Raw genomic sequence first — 8367 nt, 5'->3', positions numbered from 1 at the left:
TTAATTACTATTTTGAAGCACTCAGACACTATAGTGAGGATCAAGATAGAAGAACCCAGGAAAAAGTTATTAATTCTGACTCAGAGTGTGCGCTGAATGCTGCGTGGTAGGAATCTCGGGGACACACACAGCGTGATGAGGATAAAGCAACGTACTGAATAACCGTTGATTAAGTGAGCGCTATCTTTTCTGTGAGCTGAATGAGGTAGGGGCTCTGTAGAAAATAAAATAATGTTTGATCATTTAATTAGAGACTACGTCATAACATGTGCAGAATGGGCTGAAAAAGCAGTCATGATTCTGGTATTTTGAATGGTTGATTTTGCATACTTAATATTTCTTTTTAAGTAGGCGTTGTGTATTTTTAAGGGAAATACTAAAACAGAAGGCTGACAGGAGGAGGATGTCTGCAACTTCAACACAAGGAAAACGCTCTCGTCTTCTCTCCTCTTTCGGTATGTCTCTGCCTCCTATTTTGACCCCGTCGTGCAGGTAGTTTCTATTGCCTCTTTGCAGTTCTTCCAGCCTCCGTTACAGACTTCGTTCCTCTTGTCTTGCGCTTCGCTTTCCTTCTGTTTTAGCCTCTGTCTTGGGGCTTCTCCCCTGTCGGCCTCCGCCGTTTGCTGCAGTGGCGTAGGAACGGAGCGCCGTTCCCGCCGTGGCTCGGCCGGGCTGTTCTGCCCTGCGCTGTCGGGAGCTCGGCGAGGAGCAGGGGCAGCTCTTGCGCTTGCAGTTCTCGCTGGATGCTGCATGTCCACGTACTCTGATCTGTGCTAGAAATGTATTCACTGAGAAATTTAAGAGCTTTATGTGCAGGTCTCTTCTGAAAGGGACCAATTCCAAATTAAGGAATTGGTATATACGTTTTACCGTTAAAGGTATTTTTTTCAGAACTGGATGAAATGCTTTTTGTCCAAACTCTTTTGAAAAATTCGGTCATATACTCTCAAAGTATTTTTGCCTACTTGCTTAAGAATTGGCAAAGTTGAAACAGAGCTCTAATGATTAGGAAGAAGAAAACCTCTGAGCATCATCGTGAGTTATTCTGTCATCCTAGTCCATAATTTAAATGCTACTGTGTCCCTTAGAAAATTCGAAGCGCTGCAGACAGCTGGGGAGGAAGGGGCCTTTCTGTCACTGGGTGGATCTGTTTATTGTCTGACATTACAAACTGTTGTTGTTTAGAGGAAAAAATCTTATTCAATTATGATGAATTCCTTCATTTTCCTTCAGCATTTGGGGATATGTTTCAAGTGCTAAGTGAATCAAAATTTTCATAGCAAATCACAAACCAAGATAATAATTTTTGAAAAAAAAAAAAGTTACTGTTCTCTGTGAATTGCAATGTTTTTAAAGATTTGGCTCCAATGCCCATCTAATATATCTGCCTGTTTGAAATATTTGTATCTCAGAGGAACAGTTTTAAAGCATCTCCCATGTAATTGATTGATCTGTTCCTTTAAAATGCTTGGATGGCTTTCTAAGCAATGGGACACGTGTCGATGCCTCTTTGGGGGCAGAGAGGGAGAAGTGTTTTACCTGGTCTGGGGGGAAAATACCTTAAGTCTTCTCCTGTGGTGAAGAGCTGACTGGATATGTAACTGAAGAGCGTTCCTATTTAGAAAGCGCGAATTGTTCAGAATGGACCCAAAAGTCATTCTCAGGAGTAGCAGTGCCTTTGTAGAACGATAGTAGATTAAACCTTCCTATGGGATAGAAATTACTCAAAAAGTCTGGTCTTGCTCGGCACGCAGGTACGTTCTGGCGGGACGGTCCTGCCGGGAAGGGGTCTTTGCTCTTGGCTTTGTATTTTCTCTGCTCTTAGAGCCGTGGTTTTAGGTGTGATACTCGCTCAGATTCCCTTCTCAGCTTTTATTTTGTTAAACGTGACTGTCATGATTTTGATTGAAAGAGGAAATTTGATCTAGAAAGGCCCAAATGGCAGAAGTGAAATAAGACAAAAAAGTGCATTTATTTCAGGAAGTCATTAATTTTAGTCGCTTGGCGGTATGAAAGATGGTGTCCAATTCTGGCATTGTGCCTCCTTTTTTTAGACGTATGCTACATAGATGGGATCATTTTATAACATTTTGTTTTCCAAAAGATAGGAAGTTTGAATCTAAAACTGAGTGCCTGTATTTCGAAAAAATTTGATTTAATTTTAATTGTTTCTGAAACTGCCTTCCAGATGGATACAATAGTGGTTTGAAAAACCAAAGAAATTTAAATAGCGAGCCCGAGGCTTTAAGTTTTTGAAAACATTTTACCTAGTTGTCCTGCAGTTTCTGTATATCACTCTGGTGGTATTTTATGCAAGTGGCCTGTATTCATCAAAATAATTGAAAATTCACTGCATGAACTTATGGTGTGACTTTTTTTCTTTTTTTATTAGTATTATCAAAAGTTATGTTTCTAAATAGGTTAAGATCCTAAACTGAAAGATACAATCTATCGTAGTGTGAGGTACTATAAAAATGAGAGCATTTGCTGTTACTGCACATTGATACCTTCTGCTTTCGCTGATTTTTTTAGTGATGAGTCTAGTTTCATAATGCTTATAAACTAGGAAAGGTTTATAAGTTGGTAGTAAGTAGTTGGAGCTCTTTCGCAGGCTTGATGAGTGCCTATCTGTTCTTATGCCAATGCATATTACTCTTCATGTGCAGAATGAGGATGCACATGAAAATTTATTGATTGATTTACTTACTCAGGGCTAGCTGCCTTGTTCTCCAGTGTATAGGTACGTAGGCGTATGACAGCAAATGAGGATTATACTGTTAAATCTAGTGTGTGAAAGAGTAGATGAAGGCTCCAACCCCTGAATCTGGTCTATATTCTGGTGATTTATTGAGCATCTGTGAGCTGTACTTGTGGCCCAAGGAAGGTCTCCCTGTGACTCGTCACTGCAGGAGTTTTTATGCTGTGTGAAATGTGTGGTCCATCCTGTGTCTGACACCTGCCAGCACCACAGTGACCTGCTTCAGAAGAAGCAGAGAGGCAGATATGCAACAAAGCCTTTTGTGAAGGTCTTAGACTAATCACCACAGGTAATAGATTGGCCTCAACTCAGAGCATAAGGTTTTCATATTCCTTCCAGAGCTTTTTTCCTTTTCAAGCGTTATCAGTCTATGTATAGGAAGCAAGACCCAGGGGATGACTGAAAATGAAAAATAACTTGATATGTGTAAATCTGTGCATCTTCTAAAGCATCAAAAAAAAAAAATATTTCTCTCTAGACAGTAGTTGAGGTCAGCTCTTTCAGCTAAACTGCTCTGTCCGCTTGTTTTTATATGTGACCACAACATGTTGCAATGCAGAACTAGGCCCAGATACTTGATGTTTTAGCACAAAGTATTCATTTACTTTGTGGCTGTTGTTGTAGACTTGGGAACAATCCATAACACTTATTTTATATTTATTAATTTAATATTGCATCTTATATGTGGAGTCTCCCTCCCTGGAGATATTCAAAACCCGCCTGGACGCGATCCGGGGAAACGTGCTCTAGAGGACCCTGCTTGGGCAGGGGGGTTGGACCAGATGATCTCCAGAGGTCGCTTCCAACCTCAACCGTTCTGTGAGTCTGTGATAGAATGTAAGGTCGAGCAAGAAGCCCAAGAAGCAGCCCACTTCAAGAGAGTTTGCCCTTCCCCCCTCCTCCCTGCAAGCCAGAGCCACTGGCTCTTTACAAAGAGACTGTCACTGTCTCTTTGTAAGCAACTACTGTAAAACACTGAGTTAAGGATCACAGAGTTTTTTTTACTGGCCTCTGCTCCAAAAATTCATTATTTTCCGAATGCCAGATAAGCAGGAGCTCTGGCTGCTCTCCCAACACTGACTTCACCCAACAAATTAATTGCTTGTACCATGTCCATTACAGTTGTTCAAAATGACCTCCAACTGTGCACGATAGCATCATGCGACATTACCAAAATTTGAAATGTTGTTTTATTTCTCTTTTCTGGTGTTTTTTAGCTCTTTGTTTAGCTTCCACTGGTCTGTTGTAACATGATTTTCTGTTCACTCTCCCAGTTGCCCACATAAAAACAATGCTAATGTTTAATTATACAGTATCTTTGGAAGTAGATGTGGCTAAGATCCTCATGTGATAGAGGCTGTGTAGCTTCACTGAAGGATGCCAGCTATGCTGTTGATTTCTTTTTGGCAATGTCTTTGCTTATCCAGTAGCAATTTGGCTGAATCCACAACCTTGTTTGACAGACAAGTAAGAAAATGTTGTTGGATATGCTTTTGGGTGTATTTAACCACTAACTGTTTACTTCTAAACAAATTCTCTTGGTACAAAAGATCAGGCTAGGATTATTATTTTTTTCCCCCCAAATTAAGTCCCACACTGTTTAATACCAACTTTGTCTTCATCTTCCCTTACATGAAAGTTACCACTGATGTACTCTGAGTTGTACGTTACAGGCTGGAATGAGGGAGGAAAGCAGTAATTTACTGGTCTGGTACTTAGCCTAGTTAAAATGGATCAGCAAAATTAGGCTCTGTATTAAAAAGTAGTCCTCTCAGCAGCTGTTATTCTCACAAGCAATAGCGTTGAGTCGTGCTTTGGATAAGGCTGTGACCGTGAAAAATACCGCTGTTCTCCTCCTAGGCGTACAGCTAAAGGGCAGCGCCCTGTGCCGAGGCAGCCCCGAAAGGAGCTGCCACCCGTCGCTCTTCTCCGGCTGCTGTTCGGCCGCGTGTTGCCTCCCTGCTGCCCGTGCCCGGAGTCCAGGGCAGTGTTCGCATCTATTGCGATGCAACGCAAGCCTCCCTCCCACCTCTGTCCGTGGGGAAGAAAAGTAGAAGAGCTTCAGGCGTACGGTACCAGGTCTGAAATCCGTAGTGGTATGAGCACAGTTCTTCAGCCGTTGAATTAGGATATCTAGAGAAAGTGGTCAGTGATACCTGGGAACAGCAGGTGACTTTTCCTGGAATTTGATATAGTACAAGAATCACTAATTATGAAGTGCAGTGCAAAATGGAGCATTGAAAAGACTTTCCCCCTAGTAGAAATATAAAAATAGGCTTCTGTCAGTATTCCCATTAAAGACATAAACTCTTGTTCTATTGTTTTACTGTATTAACATTGCTCTCTGAGAGTCATGTCAGATTAGAGGTATAACTTTAACCTGTATGTTGTAATTCAAAATTCTCACTGATGGATTTTAGAGTGGGCGAATCTAGTTTTGAGTGGACATAATCCAATTTTTGCTTAGGAACTGCTTGTTGAATCCCTTTAGCCTGTAGCTGTTTTGATGGGTTGTAAGTGATGAGGAGATCTTTTTAGTTTCAGTAGTGTGTGGACTGAGGTGCACTGTAGGATCTGTAACCCAGGTGTGATGTGTTAACTTTTTTATTTAGTTAGTGTCGCCTCACCTCCCGGTGTTCGTTAATCCAAGCCAAAGGGAAACGGTTCTTCAAAGTGAAATACATGGCTGTGACAGATGCGCAGGTTATTATATTTAGTTTTTTGACTGAGAGGACCAGATTGAATGTAGGTAGTTGACTGTACGTATCAGGTACGATAAAGGTGAGATTACTAATTATTTGAAGAGTTAAGCTTAAAAAGTAGGAAATGGAAAACTGAAAAACAGATTTTTTTCAAGCTCTGTACATTTAAACCATGGAACACATTACCACATGAAGTCATTGAAGCCAAGCACTTAGCAGGAGTGGAAGACGGACTTGGCATTTTTATGGATATCGAAAATATCCAGAGTAATGATTAAATACGTCAATTTTGGTAATGTAATTAGAATAATTTTTCATGCTTCAGGGCTTAAACCAATTTCTATATGAGAGAGACCAGGATGAGACTTAGGGTAGGAACAGATTAAAGACATCTGCATGCTGCAGAGCCCTTGCCCTTTCTTCTGAAGTGTCTGCTGCTAATGCAAGGCGAGATATTGGACTAGGATGGACCCTGGATTTGCCTTGATCAAGTATGTCATTTTTTATGTTCCCTTAGGGCATCTAGATTGGAATACATGGACTAATTTGTTAGGTAGCCAGGTTGTGATAAAAAGGAGCATGAAGTAGACAGCAGATGGGTTTTCTGTAATTTTGAGAGGATAAACATGCTGAAGCTGCAGATTTGCCCCTTTCCCTCCTCCCCAAAAGCTTTCCAAAGCTTTCAAAATCATGAGGTAGCGTCCTGCAAAATAATGAGACTTATTAGAGAATATTTTTATTTATATCCTTTCTGAATCTTCAGCACTTAAGGCGAGTTGAGTCACGCTTGCAAACTCTTCTCTACAACCACTGGAGTTAGATTTTCTTTTTTTTTTCTTTTTACAATAAATCTAATATTCTCAAATAGGAGCTTTAAGTGAGCAAGAGGTAAATAAATGTTGAAGTGCTTGCACTTACCTGTGCAAATACAGATGCAGAAGGGAGATGGTAGCTGCCGTTACCAGCTAATAGTTGAGAAGGTGATCACTTACACTGAGCAACAGCTAAATTGATATAACGAGTTCAGATGTGTGTGGGCATCAAAGAATGATAAATGGGCACTAGTTGAGCTGCAGTTTGACTGTGACGGGCTGGAAGAGGAGTGGGTGTCTGAACCTGTGGCTCTGGGAGAGGCAGCAACCAAGTCGCTGGCGTCGGTGTGAAATTCCCAGCGACAGGCGTGCGCCTCGTGCTCTCAGCGGCCTGAGAAGACTGGTTGTGCGCCCGCCCCAGTTCCCTGCGTCCTCTGCTGCTGCCGGCGCCGTGGGCCAGGGGTGGAAGCATGAGGATAAGCCGTATTTTTTCAGCTTGCAAACGGAAAGAAGAGCAGGGGAGAAATCCCCCACACAGTGAATTTTCCATTTTCAGGATGCGGATGGTGGACAAGTGTGGGTTTGTTGGGAACAAATGGCTGTGCTTTTAGTGCGGTGATGAATCATTAAAAAACAAGCCCTGAGCGATGGCATGAGTTGGTTCTCAATACCCAAATTACCATGAAATAACCTCTTGTGATGTCCAGGGAACAAACTGAATTTTGGTCCTAAGCCCCAAAATTATAATTGGTAGAAAACTCCATCTGCTTGTATTGTTGTATAAGCTTGTTCTATCCTAGCCCTACTGCAAAACAGTCAGACCTGCGAGGTCTGTCCAGTTCAACTGTCCTCTTGGACCGAGGAGTATGCATGCCTTCTCTGATTTTGGTAGTCCTGAGTAACACCAGTTTGGATGCCTTGGTCATAGTAATTCCTGCCACACCCAAGTGGACAGAGAGAACAGTTCAAGGGGGGAGAAAAAATAGTGAAAAATATAGTAAGGATACAGTTTTTAAAATATAAAGATTTTAAGACCTTAAAACGCCTTAATGACTTTGAAAGATGGGTCACAACCCCCTAGCCAGCTCCATGCCGGTCAAGAGTTGAGTAACAGAACCACTCATTTGTGTCTGCTGCAGCAGTGTGCTGCAACATTTCAGTGTTAGGAGATGAAATTTGGCTAGGTTTAAAAAGATTTAAAAAAATCAGAGTTATGTTACTCTGACTTCACTAAAACGTGCTGGAAATAAAGCAGCCACGGTAGCTCTCATGTTTAGAGTAGCAGTGGAGAGTTCTAGCTGGGTCTAGGCACTTTTCACTGTGTGCACATCAAGTGCTCTTGGTCCCACATGTGTTGGGGCCAAATGATGAAGAGCAGCTGTACTTGGTCTGGTGTTTTTTTTAGGAGGTTTGTCTCCAGAAAATGTGCTTGGTCTTGCATGGATTTGTTGGTCAGGAAGAAATGGCAACAGGAGTTGTCTGCTTGTGTGTTACAGCTTTGGGAGGAACGGAACGGAAATAGGATGATCCAGCATCCTTTAGGTCATGGTGCACTGAACCAAAATGGATCTGAGTAACTTAAATTGAATGAGATCAGCTGCATTACTTTGGTTTTAAGAGTATGGGGTTGCATCCAGACTCCTCCTCCTCACTGGCTCCATTGGTATCCACCTTCGTGGCAAGGAGGAGATCTCTTGTGTGCCAAAATTGGGATTGCTCTTTTTGATGTGTGGTTTTTTAAATGTGTAATAACTGGTGCTAAGAACCTGAGGACCCAGGTTTGTGCCCCATGCTCTTCTGCCTGCCCTGCACGGCGCTGCTCGGGGGCTTTGCTCGGGGAGGGGGGGGGGGAGCGGCCGAGAGCACTAAGCGGGTGGTTGCGCTTCCCTGGTGCGGGACGGAGGGGAAGGGAGGAGGAGCGGGCTCTCTCGTGCCGCGCCTCGGGGGAGCGGAGGTGGCGGCCGAGCGGGCCCGGAGGCGGCTTGGCGGGGCGGTGCGTTCCCTCGCGTGGGCTTTCCTCGCCGGGATGGGGCTTTCCCGGCGGCCGGGTCGCAGGTCGGCGGCCGGGGGCGCGGGGCCGGGCCGCAGCCCGCGG

This window comes from Struthio camelus, chromosome 14, assembly GCF_040807025.1.
Source record: "Struthio camelus isolate bStrCam1 chromosome 14, bStrCam1.hap1, whole genome shotgun sequence".
Taxonomy (NCBI): domain Eukaryota; kingdom Metazoa; phylum Chordata; class Aves; order Struthioniformes; family Struthionidae; genus Struthio; species Struthio camelus.
The sequence above is the reverse complement of the archived record's forward strand: the minus strand, read 5'-3'. Positions refer to the sequence as shown.